Source organism: Hippopotamus amphibius, chromosome 9, assembly GCF_030028045.1.
Source record: "Hippopotamus amphibius kiboko isolate mHipAmp2 chromosome 9, mHipAmp2.hap2, whole genome shotgun sequence".
Taxonomy (NCBI): domain Eukaryota; kingdom Metazoa; phylum Chordata; class Mammalia; order Artiodactyla; family Hippopotamidae; genus Hippopotamus; species Hippopotamus amphibius.
This window is the reverse complement of record NC_080194.1, coordinates 79,893,780-79,907,609: the sequence shown is the minus strand read 5'-3', so window position 1 is coordinate 79,907,609 and position 13,830 is coordinate 79,893,780. Positions and strand designations below refer to the sequence as shown.

Sequence of the window (13,830 nt, the reverse complement as noted above, 5' to 3'; positions counted from 1 at the left end):
AAATGTGGGGAAAATAACCAAGAGAGTTTTTTCCCCTTTCTTCTTCCAACCTGGTCCAAGGACTGAGAGCAGCACTTCAGCTGTAGCATGGGCACATAAACCCTAAGTGAAGAACCCATTCTTCTGAACAGAGAAACAATAAAAGAGGACCCTGCTGTATAAAGATTGTGGGGATAATCCTTGGGGTTTTTTTCCCTCTCACTTTCTCTCTTTACTTAGACCTAACAGCAGCCCCAGTCAGGAAAAACTACATGCAGTACAAAAGGTTAAAGCTCCAACCTTCCAGCCAGAGAAACCATGAAACACATCATTTGAGAGCAGACAGTGTGTGCAAAATCCCCAACAAAGATAAGAGTACAGCAAATACTATGGAACTGAACAGATGTTGAAACCACCACCTAAAGAAATCCAGAAAGAAATTTCAATCTAAACCCAACTGGGCTGATGCCTGAAAAGATAAAAAAGTCAACACTCTCCAGAGGATTTCAATAGGAGTCAGACTCACAGCATAATATTCAAAATGTCCATGATACAGTCCAAAATTACTACGTACACCAAAAACCAGTAAAATATGAACAATTTCCCAAGGAAAAGATAATAAAGAAATGCCAAACGTGAGATGAAACAGACGTTGGACTTATCAAAACCTTTAAAACATACATACACATACATAGTTGCCCCTTGAACAACACGGGGGGGGGTGGGGGGTGGGCGTTAGGGGCACTGATCTTCCCTCCATACAGTGGAAAACGTAAGTCTAACTTACAGTCAAGGCCTCCATATACACAGGTCCTCCATATCCAAGATTCTGCATCTGCAGATTCAATCAACGACGGATCGAGTAATACTGTAGTATTTGCTAACTGAAAAAAATCTGCATGTAAGTGTGCCCACACAGTTCCACATGTTGTTCAACAGACAACTGTATTTTAAACATGCCACATCAGATACTGAAATCAACAGAAAAACAGAAATTCCTTGATGACATATGTAAACTATAAAGAAAGACCAAATGAAAAACTTTAAACTGAAAAATTTTGTATTTGAAATAAAATATGCTGTCTTGGCTCCACAGCAGAACGGGGATGACAGGAGAAAAGAGTGAGGGAACCTGACAATAGAAGGAAAGAAATTATCCAATATAAAGAGCAGATACTTATTTTTTTTTTAAGCTCTTCATTGAAATATAATTGCTTTACACTCTTGTACCAGCTTATAAGGTACACCAAAGTGAATCAATTGTATTTATATGCATATCCCCATATCCCCTCCCTCCCGCGACTCCCCCCACCCTCCCCGTCCCGGCCCTCTAAGGCATCACCCATCATCGAGTTGATCTCCCTTTGTTATACAACAACTTTCCACTGGCTATCTATTTTACAGTTGGTAGTGTATATATGTCTATGCTACTCTCTCACTTCGTCCCAGCTTCCCCTTCGCCCCCCGCCCCCCTCAACCCCGTGACTTAGAAGTTTTTTAAAAGATCGAAAATATGAATAGACCCATATATATCCATGGTGAAGAAACATACTGGCACAGAAAAAAAAAATTATGTGAAGAAATAATTTCAGAAAATATTACAAGTTAGTTGAAGGATATATATTTACAGATTCAAGAAGATCAGCAAAATTAAAACAATAAAATCAAAGAAAACCACAAACCATCTAATAAAGCTGTTGAAAACCAAATATAAAATAAGTATCTTGAGAGCAGCCAGAGAAAAAAGACATATAAGGTAACAAGGATTTAAATCCTTATTGGATTTGTCATTAGAAATCAAGAAGACCAGAAGATGGTGGAGAAACATTTATGAAAAGCTGTAAAAACTCTCAACTCAAAAACTGCATCAAGTGAAAATATCCTTCATAAATGAAGTAAAAAAACATACTCAGATGAAAAAAAACTAAGAGAATTTATCACCAGCAGATCGGCTCCAAAGAAATGCTAAAGAAAGTTCTTCATGAAGAAGGAAAATGATACCAAAGTAAAATGTGGACCTTCAAAGGGAGAGCAAAAGAAATGGCAAATAACTGGAGAAATGTTATAAATCATTAATCTCCTCTGAAGCTTTTAAAAATACATGTGCCACAAAAACAGACATACAGATCAGTGGAACAGACTAGAGAGCCCAGAGATAAACCCACGCACGTATGGGTACCTTATCTTTGACAAAGGAGGCAAGAATATACAATGGAAAAAAGACAGCCTCTTCAATTAAGTGGTGCTGGGGAAACTGGACAGCTACGTGTAAAAGAATGAAATGAGAACACTTCCTAACACCATACACAAAGATAAACTCAAAATGGATTAAAGACCTAAATGTAAGGCCAGACACTACAAAACTCCTTGAGGAAAACATAGGCAGAACACTCCATGACATACATCAAAGCAAGATCCTTTTTGACCCACCTCCTAGAATCATGGAAATAAAATAAAAAATAAACAAACGGGACCTAATGAAACTTAAAAGCTTTTGTACAGTGAAAGAAACCATAAACAAGACAAGAAGACAGCCCTCAGAATGGGAGAAAATACTTGCCAACAAACCAACTGACATAGGATTAATCTCCAAAATATACAAGCAGCTCAGGCAGCTTAATATCACAAAAGCAAATAACTCAATCCACAAATGGACAGAATCTCCAAAGAAGACATACTGATGGCCAACAAACACATGAAAAGATGCTCAACATCACTAATCATTAGAGAAATGCAAGTCAAAGTCACAATGAAGTATCACCTCACACTGATCAGAATGGCCATCATCAAAAAAATCTAGAAACAATAAATGCTGGAGAGGGTGTGGAGAAAAGGGAACCCTCCTGCACTGTTGGTGGGAGTGTAAGTTGGTACAGCCACTACGGAAAACAGTATGGAGGTTCCTTAAAAAACTAAAAATGAAACTACCATACGACCTAGTAACCCCACTACTGGGCATATACCCAGAGAACACCATAATCCAAAAAGAAACATGTACCACAATGTTCACTGCAGCACTATTTACAATAGCCAGGACATGGACGCAACCTAAATGCCCATCAACATTTGAATGGATAAAGAAGATGTGGCACATATATACGATGGAATATTACTCAGCCATAAAAAGGAATGAAATTGAGTTATTTGTAGTGAGGTGGATGGACCTAGAGACTGTCATACAGAGCAAAGTAAGCCAGAAAAACAAATACCGTATGCTAACTCATGTACATGGAATCTAAAAAAATGGTACTGATGAACCCAGTGACAGGGTAAGAATAAAGATGCATGTGTAGAGAACGGACTTGAGGACATGGGGTGGGGAGGAGGGTGGGGGGGGAGAAGGGGAAGCTGGGACAAAGTGAGAAGGTAGCATTGACATATATACACTACCAAATGTAAAATACATAGCTAGTGGGAAGTTGCAGCATAACATAGGGAGATCAACTCGATGATGGGTGACAACTTAAAGGGCTGGGGCAGGGGGGTGAGAGAGAGTCGTGGGAGGGAGGGGATATAGGGATCTATGTATAAATACAGCTGATTCACTTTGGTGTACAGCAAAAACTGGCATAACAGTGTAAAGCAATTGTATTCCAATAAAGAGCTTAAAATATATATATATATATGCACCAGTTGAAAGCAAAATTATAACAGTTTGATATAATTACAAAAAGTACTACATAAAGAGGGAAGATAAAGGAACCTACATGATGGCAAGGTTTCTGCATCCTACTTGAAGTATAAAATAATAATTCTAAAGAGAATATGAAAAGTTAGAAAAATAAAACCAACAACAGATTTAAAAGCTAAAACACCAAGACCTGGTAGATTATCCCAGGAATACAAGATCAGTTTAACATCTGAAAACAAATCAATGTAGTTCATCACATTAACTAAAAAAAGGAGAAAATAATCACGTGATCATCTCTGAGGCAGTAAACACATTTGAAAAAATTCCAAATCCTATTCACCAAAAAATAAAAATCAGGAAACTAAAATAAAAGAGAACATCCTTAATGTGATAAAAAGTATCCAGAAAGAAACAAAAGGGAACATCATACTGAATGATGAAATATTTAAAGTTCCCTCCCCCAATATCAGGAAGAAAACAAGGATGCATGCAATTACCACATCTATTCAACACCATTATAGAGTGCCTAACCAGTGCAATATGGAAAGCAAAAGGAATAAAAATTATACATATATAAAATACAACAGAATTTACAAACTCTTAGTATTAACAAAAGAATGCATCAACATCTCTGGGTATAAAATACACAAAAATTAAGTAAGTATCTATATATTAGCAAAAAAAAACAAGCAGAAAATAAAATGTTAAAACAAGAAATTTTTGCCTACAACAATAATTATAATAACTGAGGAAAACACCAAATACCTAGGAACATACCTACTATATGAAAAACCTCTGCACTAAGAACTACAAACATTTTTCAAAATTTAAGAAAATGTAAATTACTAAATATATCACACACATACACACATCTCATTTGCATAGACTGGAAGACACAATACTATCAGGGTGTCAGTTTCCCCTAAATTATCTACAGATTTATCTGTGTAAATTGGCGAGCTAATTCTAAGGATGTATATGGAAATGCAAAAGACACAGAAGTGCCAAGGCTAAGAAGAACAAAGCTGGAACACTTACTCTACCAGATAACAAGGTTTGCTATAAAATTAAAATAACTAAATGTGGTATTTCCCCAAGAACAGAAAAATGGATCAATAGAACACATTAGAGAATTTAGGCACCAGCCAATAACATGGCCACCTGATTCATGACAAAGGCACGACTGAAATTAAGCCAGAAAAAAAAGGTCATTTTAATAAGTGGAATTTTTTTTTTTACCATTTTCTTCTTATAATGGCAAAAGTACTAAGTACCATACGAATAAGGTTATTCTTTGCAGGACTATCTCTAGTAACTAAAGGGTGGAAACAACCTAGATGCCCATCAAAAAGGGAATGGTTGAATAAACTGTGTTCCATCCACACAATGGAATAGTCACAGCTATAAAAGTAATGAGTAAGATTTCGATCTGTTGCTATGAAGTAAACTTTTGCATATATTGAGGAGGGAAGAAAACATTATATAAGAACAGGCTATCCTTTATCTAAAAAGAAGGTAAATATAAACATTTTGTATATAAAATATACATTATAATTTTTATACTTAAAAAGTGAGAAAGGATAAACCAATTAAAGTGTTCACAATATGAAATAAATAATAAAATATGAAAAAATAAAGTAAATATAAAAAAAATAAAATAAAATAAAATGTTTACATGTGGGGAACAAAGGGACAGCGATGGAAGCTAGATGCTTCTGAATGCTTTGTTCGGTTGTTCAGACTTTAGGGCCATGTACATGTTTTAAATATCTGTAAAAACTAAGTTAAAATGGGGGTGGGGAACGCAATCTCTTAAACTCAAAAGCCAAATTAAAAAAAAATGAACATAATCATTTAAAGCTTGAGGCTTAAGCACACAAAGAGGAATTACTTCAAATGACAGTAATGCAAAGTAATGGATTCCAAATATGATATATCCTAGGGATGAAAGGAAACAAACTGTTTTCAGTAATAGTTGCATTATTACCTTGAAACTTTCAAAAGTAGATTAAAGCAAACTAGTAATTGTTAATATCATTAAAAACTAAGGTTTTCAGCATAAGACACAGTACAAATATAAAGAAAAGAAATTAAGCAGAAACACTTACTCATTTCCTTTGGAGGGCAGGTGGTAGTATTTAAACAAGGCTACCAGAATGACAACAGACACATGTAGAAGGCTGAAACTAGATTACTGAAACTAGATTACAGTAAGGAATATAGCTGAGTCTTCTATGATATACTTGTGGATACAGTTTTAAAATGGGAATTCAATATTAATACAAAGAGAGGAATTTAGAGCTGATTAAATACTCAAGAATGTTAAGTAAGTGTCTATTATACTGCAAGTTGTTGTGCAACAGAAAGGAGGTAGCAGATCATAGGGCTCTTTTATTCCCAAATTTCTCAAAATTTTATAAAAGACAAAAACATATGACATTTATCAAATTTACAGATAGGAGAAAACTTAAAGGCATATTAATACTCTGAGTGACAGAATTCAAGAGATTTTACATAACAGGTTGCAAAGACAAACTAAAATGATTATGCAGTTCATCAAGAATAAAAATTAAACTCTTGAATTTATATTCAAAACTCTAATTACATAAGTATGAGGGAACACACTTTATTTGACAAGAACTCATGTAACAAACTCTAAGGCCTAGAGTTTACAAGCTAAATATAAGCTAAAAAAAAATCCTCACTGGTAAAAGACTAATGTAGTCTGAAAAAAATGTGTCATCTATGACAAGGAAAGTATTCGTTTCTCCACTATCTGAACCAGTTAAACCACATAGGGCGGAATTATTCCATTTCAGGGAAACATAATTTGATATTGAAAACTTGCAAAAATAGGAATTGGCAATGTCGTATCCTGTCTGCTTCTATGCTCCCTAATGCAGAAGAACATTCTCCCATTCCTACCACTGGTACAGATCTTTAAACAATCCTTCAAATGCCAACTCTCTTGATCCCAAATCCAAATAAAACTCTAATGTTGAATGGGTAACTGTAAAGTGACTTAGCATCCGTATAACACACTATGCTCTGATACAAAACCATAACCCTGGCTACTTCCACAGGACACCCCACACCATGCCCACCCCTTCCGTATTGTCTGCATGTGTGACTATCTTCTCCAAATGCTATAAAGTCCACCTTAACAGGTATCAGCAGGATGCTAATGGGTATTACAGATTTTTAAATAAGGATGAAAAAGAGTATGGGAAGGTATTTAGCACATAATCACAGAGCTGCAAGAAACCTCATTCAGCCATTCCACTGTAGAGAAGAAACAGACCAAGAAAGAAGCAGCAACTTACCACAATGCATTACTTGCAGTATTTAAATTGAATTTTTATCACAAAACATACTACATCTAATATAGGCAAATGGAAGAAAAAAGTTCCAAGACAGTGGTATTTTTTAAATGAGAAATTATGAAAAACTAAAAATTTTTTAAATTAATTTATTTAATTTGTTTATTGGCTGCGTTGGGTCTTCATTGCTGCACATGGGCTTTCTCTAATGGTGGCGAGCGGCGGCTACTCTTCATTGTAGTGTGCAGGCTCCTCATTGCAGTGGCCTCTCATTGTAGAGCACAGAGTCTAGGTGCATAGGTTTCAGCAGTTGCAGCACATGGGCTCAGTAGTTGTGGCTCACAGACTCCAGAGCGCAGGCTCAATAGTTGTGGTGCATGGGCTTAGTTGCTCCGTGGCATGTGGGATCTTCCCAGAGTAGGGCTCGAACCCATGTCCCCTGCATTGGCAGGCAGATTCTTAACCACTGCACCACCTAGGAAGTCCCCTAAAAATTTTTAAGATTGAAAATATATGGCACACAGGCAGAACAATCCTCAGTGTTTTCTGAAAGACTGTCTCCCTGGTTATAACCCTCAGGTTGGCTCAAATAAAATTCTCTATTTCTACTTAAAAAAAAAAATATATATATATATATTATATATATATATATATATATATATGGCACAAAAGGCCCCAGGCATTACTATATGAATTAACAAAACCTTTTTGACAATGTAGGGATTCTCACAGTCTTTGGATAAAGTAATTCCCCATAATAGTAAAAAGAAAAGGTGAAATTCACCATAAAGATATTCATCAAAGTGAAGAGTATAGAACAAACTCAAGGTCCTACTAATAAAATTTCAAAACACATTCCGTAATATAGGGTATTATGTAGTTATTAAATTCATTTATTAAGAGTTTTCATTTAATACCAATTACAACACACTGTATACATATATTTCTTCCAAGCAATAGGTTTTATGGCGTATTAGTGGTTTTAAAATTTCTTGAATATTTGTAATTTTCATCAACTAACGTTATCACATATGTTAAATATATTATGAAGCATAAATAACAAAGAAAAACTATATAACACTGTTAAGCAAAATTCTAAAAGGGCCCCCAACCCCACCCCTGCCAAAATTCCTACCTCCTGCTCATTCAAGCATTAACCTAGGTAATGCTGCAAAGAGATTTTGCAAATGTAATTAAAGTCTCAGGTCAGTTAATCTTAAAGTATGAAACTTATCTGGGTGTCTCTAGTCTAATCACATGAGCACTTCAAAACCAGAGTTTTCTCCAGCTGGTAGCAAAAGGGAAAGTTGAAGAGGATTTACAGCATGAGAAGGACTTGAGGTACAGCCACTGGTTTTGAAGGTACCCAAGCGCAAAGGAATTCACATAGCCTATATGAGGAGAAAACAGTCCCCACGCCACTCCACACCCTGCTGACAGCCAGCAAGGAAACAGGGACCTAAGACCTAGGAACTAGAAGGAATCATGAGGAACTAGATCCTGCCCAAACTGAATGATATGGGAAGCAGATTTCTCAGTCTTCAGATGAAAGCCCAACCTAGCCAACATCTTGATTTCAGCCTTATGAGACGCTAAGCAGAGAACCTAGTTCAGTGTGCCCAGGTTTTCGACCTAAAGAACTGTAAGATAATACATGGGGTATGGTTTTAAGCCCCTAAATTTGTCAAGATTTCTTACACAGCAACAGAAAACGAATACTGGACTTCCCTGGTGGCAGAGTGGTTAAGAATCTGCCTGCCAATGCAGGGGACACAGCTTCAATCCCTCGGCTGGGAAGATCCCACGTGCCGTAGAGCAGATAAGCCCGTGTGCCACAACTACTGAGCCTGTGCTGTAGAGCCCACGAGCCACAACTATTGAGCCCACATGCCACAACTACTGAAGCCCGAGCACCTAAAGCCTGTGCTCTGCAACAAGAGAAGCCACGGCAATGAGAAGCTCGCACACTATAAAGAAGAGTTGCCCCTGCTCTCCGAAACTAGAGAAAGCCCACGCACAGCAACAAAGACCGAACACAGCCAAAAAATAAATACATAAATTTGAAAAAAAGAAAGAAAACGAATACTAACGATGTGGACATTTAAAACCCTAAAAATTCCTGAGTGACCTCAGGCTTTAAGTGCTCCTTTACCTCTCATGCAATTAAAACTTGCTCTCTTCCCAGGACTGTGATGCAAAGCCTCAGAAGCTCTTGCCTTCCAGAACTCCCAGAATTCCACTGAGTGCACTGACTTCAGTACTCGCCCAAGACTCTGCTGAAGCATCCCTCACAGGAGTACGCTGCTCACACGAAGGCAAGTCCTGCAAGAAAGCGCAAATTCTACAGGTGGGGTAGGTAGCTGGTGGGAGTACACAGATCTGACTCAGTGCAAGAGCCATCTCTCCCTTCTCCAGCGTAACCCTGTGTTTTACTGTGCATGCTACAATCTATTCCATATTCCATTTTGCAGCTCTCAAGACCCTCACTCTTTTCTGCTACAAGGAGGAAAACAATTTCTTTCCCTGTCCATGGCAAAGTTTTTTATTATGTCCACCAGCCAGTCTTTTCCAAAGATCTCTTTCCTCCAGTAAACCAGCCAACTCATTCACCTATGACACTTCCCATAATGTAAAATGCAGAATATTCAATTTTCTCTTCACTGCAGCACCTTAATAAGAAGGTAGAAGGCTTATATTAAATGAACTAAAAGGAAACATAAGTGAAATATATCAACAAAGCAATATCCTTTGAAATTAACAATGTGGGGAAATTTATATAGGAAAATCATATTTATATGGATTTTAAATTAAAAACTCTTTGATTATAAGAAATTATGAAGGAAATATACTAAAATAATCTCACCACTATGGGAAATTGGATTACTGGTGAGTTTCTCTTTTTTTAAAAAACCACTCTTCTGCATTTTCTACATCAGCATGTTAAACAATAATCAGCATCTCTGAATTATAATTGAAATCCAGCCATCAGTCAAAACTACACTGTTAAACACCACACAGTAATAAAAGAGCTAAAGACATTCATTTAAGGAGCATTTGCAATGTCTTTTTTCTTCTTTTATTCAAATTGCAAATGTTCTTCTAGCTTGATGGGTAAAAGAAACCAGTCTCAGTACCACATAGAATAGACACCCATCAACCCAAGGAAGGACAAACAAAATATACTCCTCTTCCAAAATTACCTCTTCCTCAAAACTATTCTGAAAGAAATAATCCAACTGCTCTATCAATCCTCATTCCTCTTTAGAAAGCAGGCATTAGACAAGAAATAACAAGTGTTGGCAAGGATATAGAAAAAAGGGTACCCTCTTGCACTGTTGGTTGGAATGTAAACTGGTGCAGTCGTGGAAAACAGTAATGACAGGTCCTCAAAAAACTAAAAATAGAACTACCATATGACCCAGCAATTCCACTTCTGGGTATTTACCTGAAGAAAACAAAAAGACTAACTCAAAAGATATGTGCACCTCTATGTTCACTGCAGCACTATATAAAAGCAATCTAAGCGTCCATTAACAGATGAATGGATAAAGAACATACACACACACACAGAGGAATATTACTCATCCATAAATAAGAATGAAACCTTGCCATTTGCAACAACATGAATGAACCTTGAGGGTATTTTGCTAAGTGAAATAAGTCAGATAGACAAAGACAAATACTGTATGGTTTCACTTATATGTGGAATCAAAAAACAAAAACAAAAAACAAATGAACAAACATAACAAAACTGAAACAGACTCCTAGATAGAACAAACTGGTAGTCACCAGAGGAGAGGAGTATGGCACGGTGAGTGAAATAAGTAAAGCAGATTAAGAGGTACAAACTTCCAGCTATAAAATAAGTAAGTCACAAGGATGTAATGTATAGCATGGTTGACTATAGTTAATGACTCTGCATGGTGACAGATGGTAACTAAATTTATCCTGCTGTTCATTTCACAATGTATAAAGATATCAAATCACTGTACTGTACACCTGAAACTAATATAATATTTTAAGTCAATTATACTTCAGTTTAAAAAAAAAGAAAACAAGAAATACAGAGGGAAAAAGTCCAAATACAAGGAGTATTTTTGAAAAGTCTAAGAAAAATGTACCAATGGCCTCACTTTTGTTTTAAAAAAAAGAAAGAAAAGAGAGAAGAGGAAAAAAAGAAAAGAGAAAACAAAAGAAAAAGAAAAAAAGGAATTCATATTAATATCTAAGAAATGATATAAAGAAGTAGGAAAATTCAGGGCATTTTTCAAGGAGAAACAAATGGTTCAATTTGTCCAGAGAATGACAATTTCATTCATTCAAAAACTATTTACTGAGAATTTACTATGCCTGGCACAAGTGCTAAAACAGTAAGCAATAGTGATGAAGTCCTCATACTCAAGGAGCTTACACTCTAATGGAAAAGAAAGACAATAATCATACAAATATTCAGTATTTGCAAGCACCGCGGAGAAAGTTAAGGTAAGAAAGAGAGAGGACAGGGTTATTACTTCACCTAAGGTGGCAAGTAAAGGCAGCAATGAAGTAACATCTGAAGAGAGATCTGAAGGCAAAGCAAGAGCGAGCTTTGCAGAATGTGTACAAAGAGCACTTTCCAGGAGCAGAGAGCACAAATATGAGGTCCCAAAGTGAGGGAATGTTTGCCATATTTGAGAAAAAGTAAGAAGGCCACTGTGACTGGAGCAAAATGATCAAGCTTTTAAGAAAAATGAAATATAACCATTTATAACAAATGCAAGGTTTTGAACCTGGGGGACTGGAATAAAGTTAGCGTTATTAATATAAACTGTAAAGTTAAAAAGAAACAACTCATTTCAGGGAGAGGAAAGATGGGATTTAGTGAAAATCTGTAGTTCATGTTTTCTACAGGACCCTCAAGTGGGGAATGAATTCTTACTGGGCTAGAGCTATGAACATGGCAGTCATCTATACAGAGATGACAGTGAAATCTGCAGGAACAGTCAAGAACTGTCAAGAAACAGAGACAAAGCACAGACCCTGGTGAACGCCTACATTTAGCAGGTGGGAAGACGAAAGACAGGAAAAGAGCCAACTCTTCAGGAGTGAGTGAGTGTGACTGTGTGTGTGTGCAAGTGTGAGAGAGAGAGAGTGTGTGTGTAAGAGGAGGAGGAGGGGGAGGGGTGGGGGAGGGCTGAGGAGGAGGAAGAGGAGGAGGGAGAGCACGCAGGCTCTAGTACCCACGTGTTGCTGGGAGAGCAAGAGAAGGCAGAGGAGGGGGATAGCAAGTGCCTGAGTACATGCAGTACTGACAACACTGAGCATTAACTTTGTCTTCCTTTAAAATTTTTTTTTGATATTTTGGAAGTTCAAAATTTATAACCAGTTTCAATTTTCCTGACTCTGGTTGTTAGCATATGTGTGAGCATTTTCAGCCAGGACCATTGACTTTATTTTATCAATAATAACTTCAACTGCTACACTATGACCTGCTTTAGCCCTGAGCCTTGAATACATTAATTTTAATGGTAGAAAAGGAAACTGAAGTGAGAAACTGTTCCTAACAAAAAAATTCAAAAATTAACAGGCTCCATTCTGAGAATTTTGCAATGATCAATACTAAAAATAAAGTGAATGGAAAAACACTAAGAAGTTATGATAATTAAGATGATTTTAGTTAAAATATTCAAAACTGCTAAAAGACTCCCCTCTCTTTTAAGGTTTATAATCTTATTTTTTTAAGATCCTAGTATTTATTTACTAAATAATTACACTGTTAAATAACTGCAAATAAATATTTCAATCTTAGTAATTTAGAAAAATTCTATAGCTTTTTAATTAGATTTCTTAAAAAAAAACTTAGTTTCAGCTACAAATTTATGAAGAGTAATAAACAAATCATAAGCCATAAATCACAAAAGGATAGAGCCCTATTTTAGGGTTTACTTTTGTTGCTGTTTTGACTTAAAAATGACTGTGTGGCATAGACAAATTAGCAGTAAGGAGATTAAATCAGTAATTAAAAAGCTCCCAATCAACAAAAGTCCAGAACCAGGTGGTTTAACCAGTGAATTCTACCAAAGATTGAAAGAAGAACTAATACCAACTCTTGTCAAATTCTTCCGAAAAATAAGAGGAGGAAACTCTTCCAAACTCATTTTAAAGTCCAGAATTACACTGATACCAAAGCCAGACAAGCATGCAACAAGAAAAGAAAATTACAGGCCAATATCCCTGGTGAACATTGATACAAAAATCCTCAACAAAATATTAGCAAACCAAATTCAACAATACATCAAAAGGATAATACACCCATGAGCAAATGGAATTTAATCCAGGGATACAAGTCAGGTTCAACATCTGCAAATCAATCAACACCACATTAACAAAATAAAGGATAAAAATCATATGATCATCTCAATAGATGCAGAAAAAGCATGTGACAAAATTCAACATCCATTTATGATAGTAACTCTCAACAAAGCGGGTATAAAGGAAATGTACCTCAACGTAATAAAGGCTATATCTGACATAGCCACAGATAACATCATACTCAACAATGAAAAGCTGAAAGAGTTTCCCCTAAGATCGGGAACAAGACAAGGATGCCCACCCTTGCCACATCTATTCAATACAGTACTGGAAGTCCTAGCCAGAGTAATTAGGCAAGAAAAATTTAAAAAAAGGCATCCAAATTGGAAAGTGATAGTTTTACTATCACTATTTACAGATGACATGATATTATACAGAGAAAACCCTAAGGACTCCACCACCACCACCAAAAAACTATTAGAACTAATAAATTCAGTAAAGCTTCAGGATACAAAATCATTATACAAAAATCAGTTCCATTTCTATAAACTAATAGTGAACTATCAGAAAGAGAAATTAAGAAACAATCTCATTTACAATTAAGATTCA

The 13,830-nt window shown here is 36.1% G+C and overlaps 1 protein-coding gene across 22 annotated transcripts in view; it reads right to left on the bottom strand.

Moving 5' to 3' along the window:
* Positions 1-13,830, bottom strand: part of ARHGAP32 (Rho GTPase activating protein 32) — a 256,016-nt gene that overhangs the window by 127,978 nt on the left and 114,208 nt on the right. For 4 of the 22 annotated variants that reach the window (XM_057747413.1, XM_057747416.1, XM_057747418.1 and 1 more), the window contains one exon: positions 9,083-9,252. The exons of the other annotated variants lie outside the window; for them this stretch is intronic. The gene's annotated coding sequence lies outside the window, so the exon portion shown is untranslated. The remainder of the gene's footprint in view (positions 1-9,082; positions 9,253-13,830) is intronic. 22 annotated transcript variants of the gene reach the window in all.